This window comes from Pleurodeles waltl, chromosome 9 (assembly GCF_031143425.1).
Source record: "Pleurodeles waltl isolate 20211129_DDA chromosome 9, aPleWal1.hap1.20221129, whole genome shotgun sequence".
NCBI classification, from domain to species: Eukaryota; Metazoa; Chordata; class Amphibia; order Caudata; family Salamandridae; genus Pleurodeles; species Pleurodeles waltl.
The window spans coordinates 1183670757-1183687656 of NC_090448.1; positions in this window are offsets into that span (position 1 = coordinate 1183670757).

The window sequence follows — 16900 nt, forward strand, 5'->3', positions numbered from 1 at the left end:
ATCACAACCTTCTCGACACATGTAGGGCTAAGACGCTACAAAAGACTAAGCTTTGGGGTGTCCTCAGCAGCTGAGGTGCTCCAGAACACCATTAGAGAAACACTGTTGGGACTGTCGGGGGTAATCAACCTCTTTGATGACATTTCAATCTACACTAAGACACGTGAGGAGCACCATCAACACCTGAGAGCTACCTTGCAGAGGCTTGCGTACGCAGGTCTCACACTTCACAAACGGAAGTGCGCGTTCTATCAGACATCCATTGAGTTCTTTGGATACATCTTCTCGAAGGAAGGTCTGCGGGTGGACCTGCGCAAGGTGGATGCCAGTCGCCAAGCCCAGATTCCGCAGAATGCCACGGAAGTCAGAAGCTTCTTGGGGATGGCCACATACTGTGGCAAGTTCATACCCCAACTGGCCACGATGGGCACGCCTCTTCGACAGCTCACCAAAGTGTCTCACCGGTGGGAATGGAGCCCGGCTGCGGATAAGGCATTACACAAAGTGAAGGCAGCGCTACTGGACAAGTCCACCATGGCGTATTTCAACGCCCAAAAACGAACTGAGGTAGTGGTGGATACCAGCCGGTAGGTCTGGGAGCATTTCTTCTGCAGGAGCAGCCTCATCAGGAGTGGGTCCCCGTCGCATATGCCAGCCGAGCCCTATCAGCTGTAGAGACCCGTTATGCCCAGATAGAAAGAGAGGTGTTGGCGATCCGATGGGTGTGTAAACATTTCCACCTATACGTCTATGAGCACGAATTCCAGGTGGTGACGGATCACAAACCGCTTGTGTCGCTGTTTGAAGGGAACACGCGTTTGGCCCCACCGAGGATCGAACACTGGGCTGTTTTGCTCCAACCTTATAGATTTAGAGTTATCTACCTGCCTGGCATGAATAGCCTGGCCGATTATCTGTCCAGACACCTGTCGGCAAGTACAGAGGAGGGATCCCAAGGAGAGGACGAGGAGAACACTGAGGTATTTCTGAGCATGGTTGTCCAAGCGCTCATTAGCAGGCAGTGGAAACACTTCCTAGGGAAGAGCCAAGATGGCCGATCTGGAAGACAAGACAGCCATGCATGGAAGGTGGAGAGTGCGGGATGAGTTATCTGTGGGTAGCGAAGGCTTGGTTCTTAGGGGGGAGAAGAATAGTGCTGCCTCAGCATCTATGGCATCAAGTGGTGGAACTCGCTCATCAAGGTCATCAAGGAGCTGCTAAGACAAAGGCGCAGCTCAGAGCCAAGGTGTTGTTCCCAGGTATGGATGCCAAAGTCGGCGCCATGGTCGGGAGCTGCCATTCATGCATAATCACCTCAGTGGATCTGCCTGTCTGTCCAGTAACCACCGAACCTCCTAGCCAGAAGCCATGGTTCAAGCTGAGTATGGACTTTGGAAGTTTTCCTGACCGGAGACTGACCGTGGTTGTGCTGGATTCCTACACAAAATTTCCTGTGGTAGAAGTTGTGGTGTCCACCTCTTCTGAGAATGTGAGACCAGTGCTGGATAAGACTTTTGAAGTCTTTGGGCTTCCGGACGAAATCAGAACTGACAACGGCCCCCCCTTTCATGGTCAAGAGTTCAGATCATACCTTGATAAGCTTGCGATACGCCACCGCAAGATCATGCTGTATTGGCCCCAGGCCAATGGGGACGTAGAAAGATTTATGAGGACCCTCAACCGTGCAATACGGATTGGTGTTGAACAAAAAGAAGATGGAGAACAATGCTTCCACCAATTCTTGAGAGCCTATCAGCAGACACCCCACAGCATGACTGGCTCTGCTCCAGCGGCTCTGTTGTTCAAGACAGCCCCGAAAGACTGCATTCCGGCAGATCGCCGCTGGGAATCTCCAGAACTGGACGTGAAAGCCACTTAACAACGCCGACAGCTGACAAACCGAAAGGCCAATGAAAGGAGGCAGGCCAGTGCACATGGTTTTCAAGTGGGTGATCGTGTGGTGGTGAAGAAACGCCGTTCAGGAGGAAAGTTTCAGACACCATTTGAACCGGAGGTGTGGGAGGTAGTGGCAGTCCAAGGCTCCATGGTGACCGCCTGTCGTGGCGAACGACGAGTGACAAGAAATGCCTCGCACTTCAAATGAGCTGGTGTTATACCGACAGCTGAATGCGAGGAAGAAGAAGTGGAGGGCACAGGTGCACCCGAATGTAGAATTGATCGACCGGCTGGTACCCAAGAGGCGCTGCCCCGTAACAAGGCCAACCGATCAGGTGACATGGACAACAGGGGAGTGGTCAGTCAGAGTGAGAGGTATCATCTCCGACCCAATCCTACACTGAGTAGTCAGCTGAGGGACTTCGTCTGTTGAGCAACGGTCATTTGAACAGTACACCCTTCTTGTCAGGATACAGACATTGAACCACACCCACAGCTGGGTTTAGGAAAGTCATTATGTTCATACACTTTTGTTTATCTGTTTATGTAGTTTTGCTTATGGTTTACTGTTTTGGTCTTTCTCATGGAAACATGGGAGGGATGTAGAGAGCCACCCGGGCTCTTCTATACTTTGTTGCCCTTGCAGGGCGCGAGGGCGGGCCTCTGGGGCCCGGATATAAAAAGTAAAGTTGGAGCTGCGGAGAGCAGACTCCACGTGTGCACCAACTACTGTGTCCGTGTCGTTATTTCAGCAGACCGGGGCGAGGGCCTAAAGTTACACGTGTCCCTCACAGCACTACCATGTAAATAAAAGAGAACGGCGGGCGGGAGTTGGTGGGGAAACAGCGCCACAAGCAAATCTGAAGAAAAAGTGAGGGGGCCCAAACAAAGTAAATGGCCATCCTTCTCTGTGCAGGCAGCCAAACTATAGGACTCTTTACACCCAGAAATAAGATCCACAGGTAACTGTCTTATCTTCAGAAGACATCTCAAGAGCTGGCTCTTCCACACATAACCACCATACTCAAACATAAATGTACACCATATCCCTGTGTATATGTGCATTTATTTGGATTATATATGTGTATCTAGATGTGTGTATTCTATTCCTTTGTATAAATGTGTGTAATAATTATGTTTATAAATATATAGATATTCATTAGTTCGGCTTAACAAATGTACATCTTACTTATGGATATATTATTCTATGTTTAACATGTATATAGGTGACTGCATAAATACGTACATTTTCAATGTATCTGTATATAATTTCTTCACTGACTAAAAACAAAATTTAAAATTAGCCTAAAGTACAGCAACACTTGGAAGTCTGAGTTTATTAAATACAACCTAAATCTAGATATATTACTTCCTTATACATCTACACCTTCCATGTGCGTACATATCTCGATATTTATTTATTTACTCCTAATTCAGCATCCCCAATGCACTACTCTCTACCTCACCCTCTACCTCTTTCAGTGTATCCTCTACCTCCACTATCTGACTCATCCCCATTCTACAACTGTGCTCCCCAAATAACACTTTCTCAACTTTTCCCTCCTCTACCCCTTCTAGCATCATCTCAAACCTCTTTTACTATTCATATCCCCCAAAAAGACTTTCCAAACCCTTCCCTCTGACTCCTCCCTCTCCACCTCTCCTTTACTCATCCCAAACCTCCTCCTACTGCTATGATCTCCAAATAAATACTTTCTAAACCCTTTCCGCCTCTATCCATTTCAATCCATCTAACAGACGCACATGTCCACCACTCAAATTAATTTCATATTTCCCTATACTAATTCACCACTAATCCTTTTTGAGTTCCAGAGTAGCATGCTACTCACTGAAAAATGCTTTGCCGTCTCGTCACGGGTAGTAAGCACTCTATAAATGGAAACTGTTCCCTCTTCTATACTTCCACTATCTTTTTTTCAAGTCACCTAGCAGACTCACATGTCAACCACTCAAATTAATCTTATGCTTCCCTATACTAATTCACAAATAATCCTTCTTGGGTTCCAGAGTACCGTGCTACTCACAGAAAAGAACTTTAATGCCTAGTCAGGAGTAGTAAGCGCTATATAAATGCAATTACAATTGCAATATAGTGGCTTTCACTGCAAATTGGGACAGAGGCCCATAGTTACATTATACCCGTACTGTGTTGACAAGGTGTGAGTTGAATACAATCTCTTTATATATACGCTGTGTGAAGTCTCCTTTGTGCTACGCAGCGTGGTTGTGGCGGGGATGGGCTGTGTCTTTGCTTTCCGCGTTGCCTCTGTGATGAGCCTGACTGCTCTGTGCCAAGCTACCCAACGGTGAACACTGGTTGTACAGTAAGTGTAATCACCCACCCTTGACGGGAGTGGTGGGTTCTGCCTGGCAGGGTTACAGTCTCAGCCAACCAGAACATGCTGCCTCCAACAGTTGGTTACTACTTTTAACACTGAGATCCTTTTATTACTTGCAGTTCATACCTTGGAAGTAACAGTGAGCTATGAAGGACATTTCACTCCTATGTGTTATAACCCTCACTTTCTTAGGCAACACATTCTGTACATTGATTTACACACATATGATTTATTGATGATGTACAATATGTAGGAGTAATGTAAAGTGCTCTTACACCCTGCACTGGGATGAGTAGCACTAAAGCACTATAAAAAAAAATAAAAAAAAATAGTGGTATTTAAATCTTTATTTGTGTAAAGACTGGAACAGACCAACACATCTGACGTTCTTACAGTGCATGCTTATGTCTTATATACAGGGTCTGAGCAGAGCCAAAATCATCCTTCTCAAGTACCTGTGAAGAGATAAGCTGGGCGCGCATTTGTTTCCCCTCCATTGCTTTTAGGTGTGAGGCTCCAGATACCTCCAAGCCAGGATACTCCAACAAAAGGAGGCATGATGGCCCTTTAACTTTGCCCTTTGTTATGGACCCAGCTGGAATCCGAAAAGCCCCTTCCCGGCATGCAAGTCTCTGCTCAGATTGGAAGCAGGCAACACGTGCAGGCGCTGCTGAATGTGTCCTGGTGTCTACAAACTACACTGCGACAAGCTGAGCTAATTTCTGTGGGGCCCACACTCTTGGCAGGGTAGACAGCGTCCACCTTGTGAAAAAAAGTGGGTAGATGACATCTACCTGTCTTTCTCTCCCCCATTCCCTTTCCACCAGGGGTATACCTCAGACAACAGCCTACATTGGTTACAAATGTAGAGGTGCCTAGAAGGGAGCAAGGTAGATTATTGTGGAAATCACTTTGTACCCAATACCTGACAACAAGATATAAAGAGAAGCGACAGGTAGAATAAGGTGGGGTACTGAACTCTGAACTCTGGGCCTCCTCAATAACTGTACAGAGTTGTCATGTGGAACTGTTTTGATAAGTTTCACCCACCAACAGTAAACAGGACACAAGCCACAAAGCCGTCTTCGGTGGGCCTGAGTCACCCAATGACAAAACAAGCATTCCAAGATGAGAAATCCTTAGCAATCTCCGTTTTTCTCAATAAAGAGATTTTTCAATGATGTTTAAATGAAAAAAATAATACACTAAAAATATCACAGAAAATACAATCTATCAGAATTCCAACAAAAAGGTAAGGGTCATGATTAATGCTGAGATTGAAGGCATGCTCAAAGTTAAAGAAGAAGATATGGTCATGTGAACGACTTCCTCTTACCCTATAGGTAACATCTGGTTTCCAAGTGATGCCTACCAATAGTTTTTGGTTACACCCAGTAGATTTATCAAGGTCCCTGGACACAATGGTATAACTTAAATGTCCCGTGGAGCAGAGGAACCCGATAGGTGGCTCATGGCTCCTCCCTCACATTACAGTGGAAGAAAAGCCTGTGCAGGGATGTACTGTGTGTGTTCCCTCTCGTACAGCACCTTATTTTGTATCAAGACCCAGCAGAGAGCCAGTATGGTGATGGTGGGTTCTCTTTCACCAGCTCCCCAAGGTGGTACACACATAAGATGTATAGATACTTATAGGTCCTTATTATGCAACAACGAAGCACAGAATGTATGTAGAAGCATGGTGGGAAGAGTCACAATTGTAGTGTCAATAGTAAACCTGAGAAAAGTTTATAGGATGAAAAGCCCTTGCTCTATTTTAAATATATGTATGTACATGAATATAAAAGCCATACGCCAGTATAAAGCTAGCACAGGTCACAAATCACTCTGGGATAAATGTTCACGTAGGCGAATCCCCCCTGGATGATTAGGTACTCTCTGCCCAATGTAGGGTCACCCTGCCCTTTTGTATCATTTGTATCAGAGTGAAAAGTGTGCAGGAAGATTTCTTTGCCCTCATCAAATGTGTGGACCATTATTCTGAATACTAACTATGAGGATTTGGGTGTAATATATGATATGGCTGGGTAGCCTTATCGTGATGTACACTCTCCAATACTATCTTTGGTCCAGTCAGGTATGTTTACTTAACCTTAAGCTCAACCCTGGGTGGCTGTGGCTGCGAGCAGTAAGGCTGAGCAAAGGAACAATGTGTAAAGCATTTAACAGTACCAAACAATAAGATGAGAAAGTCACACGACATGAAAGAAAGAAGACACCATATATACAAATATACCTTATTTTTATGAATGTTTAGAGACCTTCAATAAAACCTACCGGAGGGTTCTAGTGATAGAGATTTTAGAAGCAATAAATAATTTTTAAATCAATTACAAATAAGCATTGACCAACAAAAAGTTTAGAAACTTTTGAAAAGTTTGAAACAGTTCGACAACTCCGGTCTGAGTTGGGGGATCAAGTCCGGCAGGACAGAGGTCTAGGGGGCTAGAATGAACACTTTAGACAGTACCTGGCCACCAGAGTGTTTTAAAAACAAGATCCAACCTTTTCCGGATGATCACTATAGACGATAATAGAGTGGTCCTGGTGATGAGGGATACAGGCTTAAAGATGCTCAGGGATGCTCCTGATGCTGCGTGGTCTATGGGGATGAAGTCCGGAAGAGTCCTCAGTCCACAGGTGAGTGGGGGCGCCTCTGTCTACAGATCTTGGAGTCCCACAAAGCCCTTTTGCAGGGTTTCAAGGGCTGTCAATGCAGACCTTGCGCTTTTGCATCACAGCGGTTGCGGGGCAAATCTTTGGTGAGGCTGGTGTCGGTATTGATTGATGAATCTGGTAACAACCAACACTCATGAGTCCAGCAGACATGGGTGCACCTTTTGGCTAGCTTGGAATGTCACGGTTTCGGTGGGTCTGATCAGGACTCTAGTTGGGGCATCCCTTGAGGTCACAGAATATCCCAAAGAGGTAGTGTTCTGGGGCAGAGGAGCAGCTAAAGGCATACACGGGAAGGACAGCTATGGACAGGCACAGGAAACAGGAAAGTAAAAGCAGAGCAACCCTTGTGTGAACAAACAGGAAACGGATTACTAATCGACAAACACACTGGGGTTGTACACAGAGTAAGGCGCAGAACCTCCCACAGCGACAGGGAATGTCAATGCCTCTGTGCAGTTTGCTCTTACAGATAGTCACCCCACAAGCCCCATAGAAAGGAGGCAGCAGAAGTGATTCTGTCTCTGGACCCTAGAGCACAAACAAGGATAGTACTTACATACACAGGACACGCTCTTGTGGGTCCAGCTGGAAACACAGTGGCGATTCCTGAGAAAACAGCAATAGCACACCGTCACTGTTAGGCACGAAAGACAACGTATAACACTAGACAAGGATGGGGGCTGGAATTGCCTCCTGGAGACCAGGAGCCAACCCCAGTACAAAGGTGGACACTTATACACTGGTGAAGACTGATAGAACACTTACCAGACACAAATACCCAAGGAGAAACGGAAACAGAGGAACAAACTAAGAAGCAGAGGCAAGAACTGGGAACAGACTCAGTCTGAAGCTAAGGTAGGACTAGGACTGGAAAACAGGGTGCAAACTTCTGGCTGGAACAAGCAGAGAAAGGAATGGGAAACAGAGAGTAGGCTCTGGCTGGAACAAGCAAGGACAGGGCTGGAATACAGGGAGTAGGAATAAGCAGTAACCTGGACTGGGAAACAGAGAGCAGGTTCAGGCTGAAACAAGGCAGGAACAGGACAGAGAAACAGGGAGCAGGCTCTGGAAGAAACAAACAGGTACAAGGCTAAGAGATAGGGGGCAGACTCTGGAACAATCAGGAGCAGGGCAGAGAAAGAGGAAACAGGTTCAAGCTGGAACAGAACAGGAACAAGACTGGAACACCATCTGATAAGGGGTCTGTAACACAAAGGAATCGAACTCCAATGCACGATGAAGGATCTTGAAGAAATGGCTGCTTATAAGCACTTCCATGCTGCAGAAAACCCCAGGTGAAATCACATGACTGGACTGCACAGGAGAGGTCTCAGGTGTGTGTAGTTTCAGACACTCGCAAGTCCTGGAGGAGAGGATCCAGTGAAAAGGAGCAACTGGATTTCTCCCATAGAAAACAATGTATAACAGAATCCAGGCTTTCCTGACTACTAGGCTGTGCATTATGGGATTTGCAGTCCCAGGAAGCAGATGTAATACTACAAAAGCATACATTGGCAAAAAGAGAAACAAATGGGAGTCAGCAAGGGACTCTAGTTAAGTGTTCAAGGGGATTCCCAGGCTTCTGACAGTCCCCTTACAGCACCCCCTAGAAATGGGACGACAGAGTAGTAACATGGAATTGTCCTTTGGGGTGCCTGGTGTCCAGTAATGGCAAAACGTCTGCAGTGGCTGCCACTTGCGACTTGGACTCTTCCAGCTTTAATGTTCCCAGTGCCATTCTGGGGATCAGACATCTGACCCTTGGAGTCTCTGCTTCTGACTGGGGCTGGACATCAACCTTTCCTCGAGCCAGGCATGCAGAACAGGGTCCAAACTCTGCTAGCCCAGAGTGCAGCAGGTGCAGTTGCTCCAACGTTGCAGCATCTCTTTGTGCACTTCCAATGGGTGCAAAGTGATCTTCATCTCGTCCCCCTTCCAAGTCCAGCGAGTACTGAGGGTCAACATGCCAGGGGTACCATATTTATCCCAGGCAAATGCCCCAATGGGACCACGCAGGGCATTTGCGTCTCCTAGTAACAAAGTTCCTGTGATGTGAGGCATCTGGCTATCCCAGAGTGCCACATTCCTGCCCCTTTCAAGATGGCACAACTGTTCCTCTGTTGTGAGAAGCGATGTAGCCCGCCCTAAAGGTGTGGCTGCCTGAAGTGAACGCGCCCATGGTAAAACCAATTTGAGGGCTAGTTTCCTCTCTCTGGCCCTGTCTCCACACTGTCTACAAGAACAAAAGGCATCCTGTTCCAGGGTAGTGGGCCAGGCGGCCCGTCAAAGGCAGCGTCCCCTTTAAAGCTCACCTCTGGGTTAACCCCCTGAGTGGCCATCCAGGCAGAAGAAGTGACACCTGGCTGCTGGTGCACTGCCTTTTGTTTCTGAGCCTGGGTGTTGTTCACACGTTTCTCCAGGTGGTCAGAAATCTGTGTGAGTGTTCATGCCTTTGTGAGGCTTTCTAAAAGCTGCCCACCATTAATACTGGCACTAATTTTGACCTGGGCATCAGGTCGCATTTACTGCCATGATTAATTTGATACCTCACATGACCTAGTTTGGTAGTCCCAGTCAAACGTTAGCAGGGTGGGGATGCCAAGCGGTAACCCCAATACTAGCCAATTAGGCTATCAACTTTATCCACAGCAAAACAACAATTTGACAGTGTTGCTGCTAAGAGATATCAGAAAACATATGTATTACTTAGCAAAATATTACTTCCTGCATTGGAACTCAATAGGCCTTCCTTAGGGGAGACTTGAATACAGTGTCAAGGGATAGGGTGGCTTTGTCATACGTTTAAATGGCAAAGGCTAACTGACAAAGCAAGCACTGCCCTTCCAGTCTGCAGTGGCAGGCTGGGAGCCATTTTGTATGTTGTCAACAACAAACAGTGCTTCTGACCGCCAGGGCCATTGCGACGGTTTCGCCGCCAACAGGCTGGCAGTGAAGGCTGCCACATTATGAGAGTGGCGGTTTGGCCTCTGCCAGCCCACCACATCCCCACTCATACCGCCAGGGTGGTTGGATCCGCCAGGTAGGAGATGGCTAGATTTTGAGCTGGCTTTCCACCAGGATTTCCGCGGCGGTTTCACTGCCACGAAAACCCTGACGGAAAGGCTACTGTTGAATGGGAATTTCTTCCCTGTCACCTGCAGACAACTCCCCCACCCCCTCCCAGCAAGCACAATACCCCCCTCCAGGTACAGTGCCCACCCTCAACCCCCCCGCATACATGCGCACGCATACAGACACCCACACGCATCCTGCATACACTCATTCACCAACACTGGCATACACGCATTCACTCAGATGCATCCATACACGCATTCACAGCAACACTCATACACACATTCACTTCAACATTCATACATGCATTGACTTCAGCACTCACAAGCATTCACTTCAACATTCATACTTGCATACACACACGCATACACACACGCATACACACACACAAACACTCACACACGCACACACAACAAATCCCCCTGCCCTGTCGGCCACCCGACTTACCTTGTCCGGCGAGGAGGTCGGCTGGCAGGGAACAGGTGCTACTACCGCCGGTAGAGCCCCACCATTAAGTTACCGCCATGCCATTTTACTGCTCGTAATATGGCTGGTGGAGTCCTTTGGGTGGGGCAGGGCCAATAGTGGAACCGCCCATGCACCTCCACCCGCTAGCACGACTACTGCTGGATTTCTGCCCAAAATGTGGCAGAAATCCAGCAGTACTGGTGATATGGTGGGCGGTCTTCTGGCACCTGCGGTTTTGGCGGTCTTTGAAAAAGACTGCCATAGTCAAAATGTGGGCCTCAGTCTTACACGTCCTGGGTACCATATAAAAAAGACGTATAAGTAAGTTAGATTCTTGAAAATTTTGTGCATTTAATTCAACATGTAATTTGTGTAGGGTTAACACACTGGCACGGAGGTCTGGTTAGCAGGTCAGAGTTGAATAACCAGCAGCACCATTCCAATAATTTGGGGGTGAACAAACAGAAAGAGGCATTTCCTTACACTGACACAGCAGGCCACAGACTTGTTTTCTAACATCCCTCGTGATTTGCAGCTCACAGGGCCGTTATCTGTTGCTAATAACCAACTGAACCAGTTCTTAACCTTTTGACTTCTGTAGACCCCCACATAATCATTACTGTAATCTGGGGACCCCCCCTACTGAATCATTATTGGAATCTGGGACCCTTACTGCGTGATTATGGGAAGCCAGGGACCCCAGCCTAAGCAAATTTGATCATTTGAACTGCAAAACAATAAACAAAAATTCAGAAGTACACATCCATCAAACAAAAATGACCAAATAATTTATTTAATTTACAAACATGTCAATCAACATTTTCATTTTAATGAGAGGGTTAGAGCTTTCCTAAAATCAATTGAGGCCACCCGTTGCCATACTACATTCTGGTTGTTTCACGTATACTGCTCCCACACATCAATCTGAGGATACCAATTTTATGTCTAGCCTCCAATTTCAAATTCACTCACATTTACAGAATGTTTTACCATTTTCAGTTTGCATCTTTATTCATACATTTTATTAACCTGTTAATATTTAATTTTCTAAAATAGAAACTGATGGCACAACTTGTGCATACAAACCTCTAACACATAAGATAACTTTCTTCAAGACATGTTCTGTCAGGTGTGTTTTCATCAGGAGAAAATATTACCTCCCTAAAATGTACCGCCTCAAATTCTAAAAGGCAGCTGGCCTACAATGGTTATCAGGATCTTTATCAGCAATGGCATAACAAAGGTCCCAGCAGTGCGGGGGGTCCGAGCTCCATGGGGCCCCCACAGCACAGTACCCTGGCCTGAGAGCTCCTGAGTGAGTTTGAAGTGGGCCCCTTCCATGTACTGTGCCAGGGGGGGTCTCAAGATTCGTTACACCACTGATCATCATCAGGTCAGGGGTCCTCCTTCTTATGCTTGCTCTTTACTGTGTACATGTGCCCTCGTGTACGGCTCCTTGAGTAACATGAAATAAAAGGCATTTACACAGCGCTCTTAACCCACTGGCATCGAGGCGCTGAGTTGTATCATATGAACCTATGACACTGGCGATGCTGACAATAAAACTGGAAACAAGGCACGAACCCCACTAGCACTGCCATTCGTCTAGATCAGTGATACCTTGACCTTTACATGCGGCCCCCAGGGCAGCAGTAGCACTAGGCTGCTGTTTACTCAACTTAACAGGCAATACTTTATTTAAACACTATTAAAGATAAAGAAAGGAAGTAAGGAATTTGTCCTTAACCGCTTAACCGCAGGAACACAGGAGGACTTTGGAAAAGGATTGTGCAAGACCCAAACAAGACTGGAAGAACCGAAAGGCGGATTCTGGTAGAAGAGGCCCTGCAAAGGAAGGGGACCAAGGCCAGTTTGTGATAAAGTGTAGTGACAGGAGCCACTTCCCAAACCTTCTGTGGATGCAGGACCAGGTCGACGGGGGACAAAGAAGACCAGCTGTGTAGCACAGGAGATGAAGAGGAGCCCCTGGAGTGATGCAGACAGTGTCCCACGTCGACTGTCGGGTTGTAGTTCATCAGTGGGGCTCGAGAACCACCAACAATCCTTGGCAAATGCAAAAAAAGAAAAAGACAAGTTGAAGAGGACCAGCAGGGACCAGGGGTCTCAACCCCAGGAGGGGAGTGTAGGGTGACCCTCAGCAGTTGGGAGAGTCAGAAGAAGAGGAGGCAGCCCCCACAGGCAACCCACTGGCAGCAGGCACAGCGAGGCCTACTCAACAGTCCCACGTCGCTGGAGCAGCAGAGAGGAGACTGTCCTTGGTAGTAACAAGTGCTGGGGGTCGGAGCTAGAGGAAGCCTGAAGATCCCTTGGAGGAGAAGCAAAGAAGCCTTGGTAGCTGCAAGACTTGCGGTGCACAGGGGTACTGTCCTGCAAGGATAGGCAAGGGTTTACCGTCTCCCAAGTTGGAGAGGTGGCATAGAGCACCAAGGGGACCACTCCAGACTATCACCTGTGATGCAGGATCCATCCAGTTCCAGAGGAGAGCAGATCTACGCAGCCAGTAGTTGTTGCAGTTGGTGCCTGCAGATGCAGGGGAGTGACTCCTTCACTCTAAGAGAGATTCCTTCTTACTTCTTGGGGCAGGCTGGAGTCACGTCAACCTGAGAGGATGTACAGCTGGGGAAATTTTGCAGTTGCTGGAAGAACCCAGAGAAACAATGCTGCAAAGTGGACTCATAGCTGGAGTTTCAGATTGTTGGTTCCAATAGAGTCCAGTTGCGGTTTCAGTGGCCAGAAGATGAAGTAAACATTGCAGAGGAGTCCTGCTGGAATCTTGCACATCGAATCTGAGGACCCACCCAGGAGGGAGACCCTAAATAGCCCAGGAAGGGGGATTGGTCACCTAGCAGGGTGACCACCTATCAGGAGGGGGATGTGACGTCACCTACCTGGCCTGGCCACTCAGATACTCCCAGGGGCCTCTGCACATCTTGGACTCAAGATGGCAAAACCAAGTGGCCACCTGGAGGAGCTCTGGGCACCACTCCTGGGGTAGAGATGGACAGGGGAGTGGTCACTCCACTTTCCTTTGTCCAGTTTCATACCAGAGCAGTGACCGGGAGTCCCTGGACAGGTGCAAACCAGTTTATGCAAGGAAGGCACCAAATGTTCTCTTCAAAGAATACCCCTCCCAAGAAAAGTCACACATATTTCCAAGGGGAGAGGGCGTTGCCTTCTTCTCCCACAGGAAATCCTTTGTTCTGCCTTCCCCGTCTTGAGCTGGTCAACAGTACTGGGGTATGATTCCAACATGTTTGATACCAAACATGCCCAGATTCAGAATTACCATTATGTAGCTGGACGCAGGTAGTGCAGTGACCTGGGTCTAGTACACAAGTAAAATGGCTTCCACGCACTTACAAAGTCCAGTGCAATGGAGCTGGAGTTCGTAGGGGCACCTCTGCTCAAACACGGGTGCCCTCACACACAGGGACCTGCACCCTGCCCTCTGAGCTAGGAGGGCCTACCGTGGGAGTGACTTACAGTGACCTGGTGCAGTGACCTGTAGTGAAAGGGTGCATGCCTCTTTTCACACAGGCTGCAATGGCAGGCCTGCAGACACATTGTGCATTGGCTGTCATGGGTGGCACAATACATGCTGCAGCCCATGGGGAACCCCTGGTGCCCCAATGCCCTGGGTACCTAAGTACCATATACTATGGGCATATATGGGGACACCAGTATGCCAGATGTGGGGTGTGCAATGTCCTAGACAACCAAATTTAGAGGGAGAGAACACAATCACTGGGATCCTGGTTAGCAGGATACCAGAGAAAATAGTCAAAGCATACTGATAGTAGGCAAAAAGTGGGGGTAATCATGCCAAAAAGAGGGTACTTTCCTACATACACTAACACATACATATACATACTTGCAGTCACTAATACAGTCATACAGATACTATTGCATACACTGACATACCCAAATGCAAAATGATGCATGCGCTGACAAACCCAGGCCCACATGATTGCATACACTGACACACTCAGATGCATACTGATGTACACACTGATGCATAATGCAGAAACTAATAAAGCAAGTTATGTAGGGGGGGTCATTCCGACCCCGGTGGTCGACTTTAATATGGCGGTAAGTACTGCCAATAGGCTGGCTGTACTTACAACCATATAATGTACCACTCCGACTGCCAAGGCAGTAACAGCCGCCGGGCTGGAGACATCCATCTCCAGCCCGGCGGCCGTCACTGTTCCACCTGCGGGATTATGACCCCGCCTACCACCATGGTTTTCGTGGCTTTCTTAACGCCATGAAAACCATGGTGGTAGGCGCTATCAATGACAGGGAATTGCTTCCCTGTCACTTATAGGGGTCTCCCACCCCCAGTGAGCCCCCCACCTCCCCTACCTCTCCAAAGCCCCCCACCACCCACCTACATTCACGACCCCTTCACACACACACACGCATACACACACCGATTCCCACATGCATCCACGCATGCATACACCCATTCACACACACATCCGCACACACCTTCATACATAGACGCAGGCATGCATTCACATTACATAACATACACGCACTCACACCTCCATACATGCACACACGCATTCAACATGCAACACGCACCCGCACACGCATGCACACACATTCACACATGCACACGCACACCCACCACCCCTACCCCCCCTGTCGGAGACCCGACTTACTTGTGTTCAGGGGGTCCTCCGGCAGGAGACGGGACGGGGTGCTGCTGCCACCATTATGGGTCATAATACGGCTGGCAGTGGTCTACTGGCGTGGTGCTGCTGGTGGCAGCAGCGCCACCTTACTGCCATCCGCCGGCGTGGCCATTTCTGGCAGAAATATGGCTGTGGTCACAATACGGCAGACGGCTGGTAGCCGCGTCGAATGTCTTTTGGCAGCCATCACCGCGGTGGTAGGCGTTTTTTACCGCCAGTCTCAAATTGAGGCCATAGTAATGCTTCCATTCAAACATACAGGTAGACACTATCATATACATTGACATACCCAGAATCAGGTTTACGCATACACTAACACATCCAGAGACACAATTATGGATATTTGAGACACCTAGACAGAAACAGATAAAAAAACTTATACATGGAAATTAAAGGTTAATTATGCACTCACACAGGTATGGAAATACTGATGAGTAATAAAGACTCAAACACAGCACTTTGTTTGATTCAGTGATGGGTTTTTTGTAGTTTTTGATAGAACAAGTTTTTAATTTTTATTTATTTTTCTTTTTTTTGAGAAAATGTATTGGAAATTTGGGAAGAACTTAAATGCAATACATTTGCATTATGGAAGCACAACAGTGTGCAATAACAGCTAGTTTGAAGAAAAACTTTGTGAAAACAAATTAGCAATACTGGTTTTTGACTTGCAAAAAGAAGTTGTTGACATTTTTAGCTTTTGCAACCACAAGATAATGACAGATGCTGCAGGATGTTACCATATGACCTAATTCAGTTCATGTGGCTGACATACTGATATTGTAAGCAGTAGCTTGGCTAGATGATGCTGTACCAGGTTCTGCAGTGGAATGTGTCAATTCTTTTTCTCTCATTTGTTGGTATGCCCGTTCATGGGTTGTGCAGATGTTTCCACATACTCATCGTTCCATGGCTGTATTTATTTGATGTACCATGAGGGAGGTTGCATTTCACAATTCTTGCACTGACTTTTCCTCCCCCACTTGGTATGGTGAAAACATTTCCATACATCACTTTCTTTTCTAGATGAAGAAGGCACCTGTTGAGAATCATCTTCTTCAGAAATATCTTGAGACTCTCCAGGTGGTTGTGGAGCACTCCCTTCAGCCATTCTGGAAACTTCTGTAGCAGAAGGATCACAGCTGAGATGATTCTACCTCAAGAGCTAACAGAATAATAACTGTTTTAGGGAGTGGCCCTACCCAAAACTAGGCGTGGTTCAAAAGTAACCAATGAAATGTCAGATTGCTCTTCGCACATTGAGCGGCTCCGCAGTTCCAAACTGGAGTCGCAGTTCCATGAAAATTGTAATATAAGTTGTGTCTTCTATTGTAAATAAATAAAATATGTTTGTGAGTTGTAAATATGTTAAGTCTTCTGTTTATATGGGAAAGAATGGGGTGCACATTGTAATTTTTGGGGGGAGAAAAAAAAATTATCGCGAATCCGCGTTTCCGAACTGCGGATTCATTCCGGTCACATGATTGGAACGGAAAACATAGGGCTTCTCTGCTCTGCAGAACCGCGGATGTTGCTTGGTTCCAAAATTAATTTAAAAATAATGATAATAATATTACAGTACTACTTCAGAACTGTGTAAATACTGAATAAAGTATAAAACAGCATCAGCAGCACTTTTTGAGAGGGATTGGGCCTCTTCAATTCAATTTGCAATGCTGTACAGGG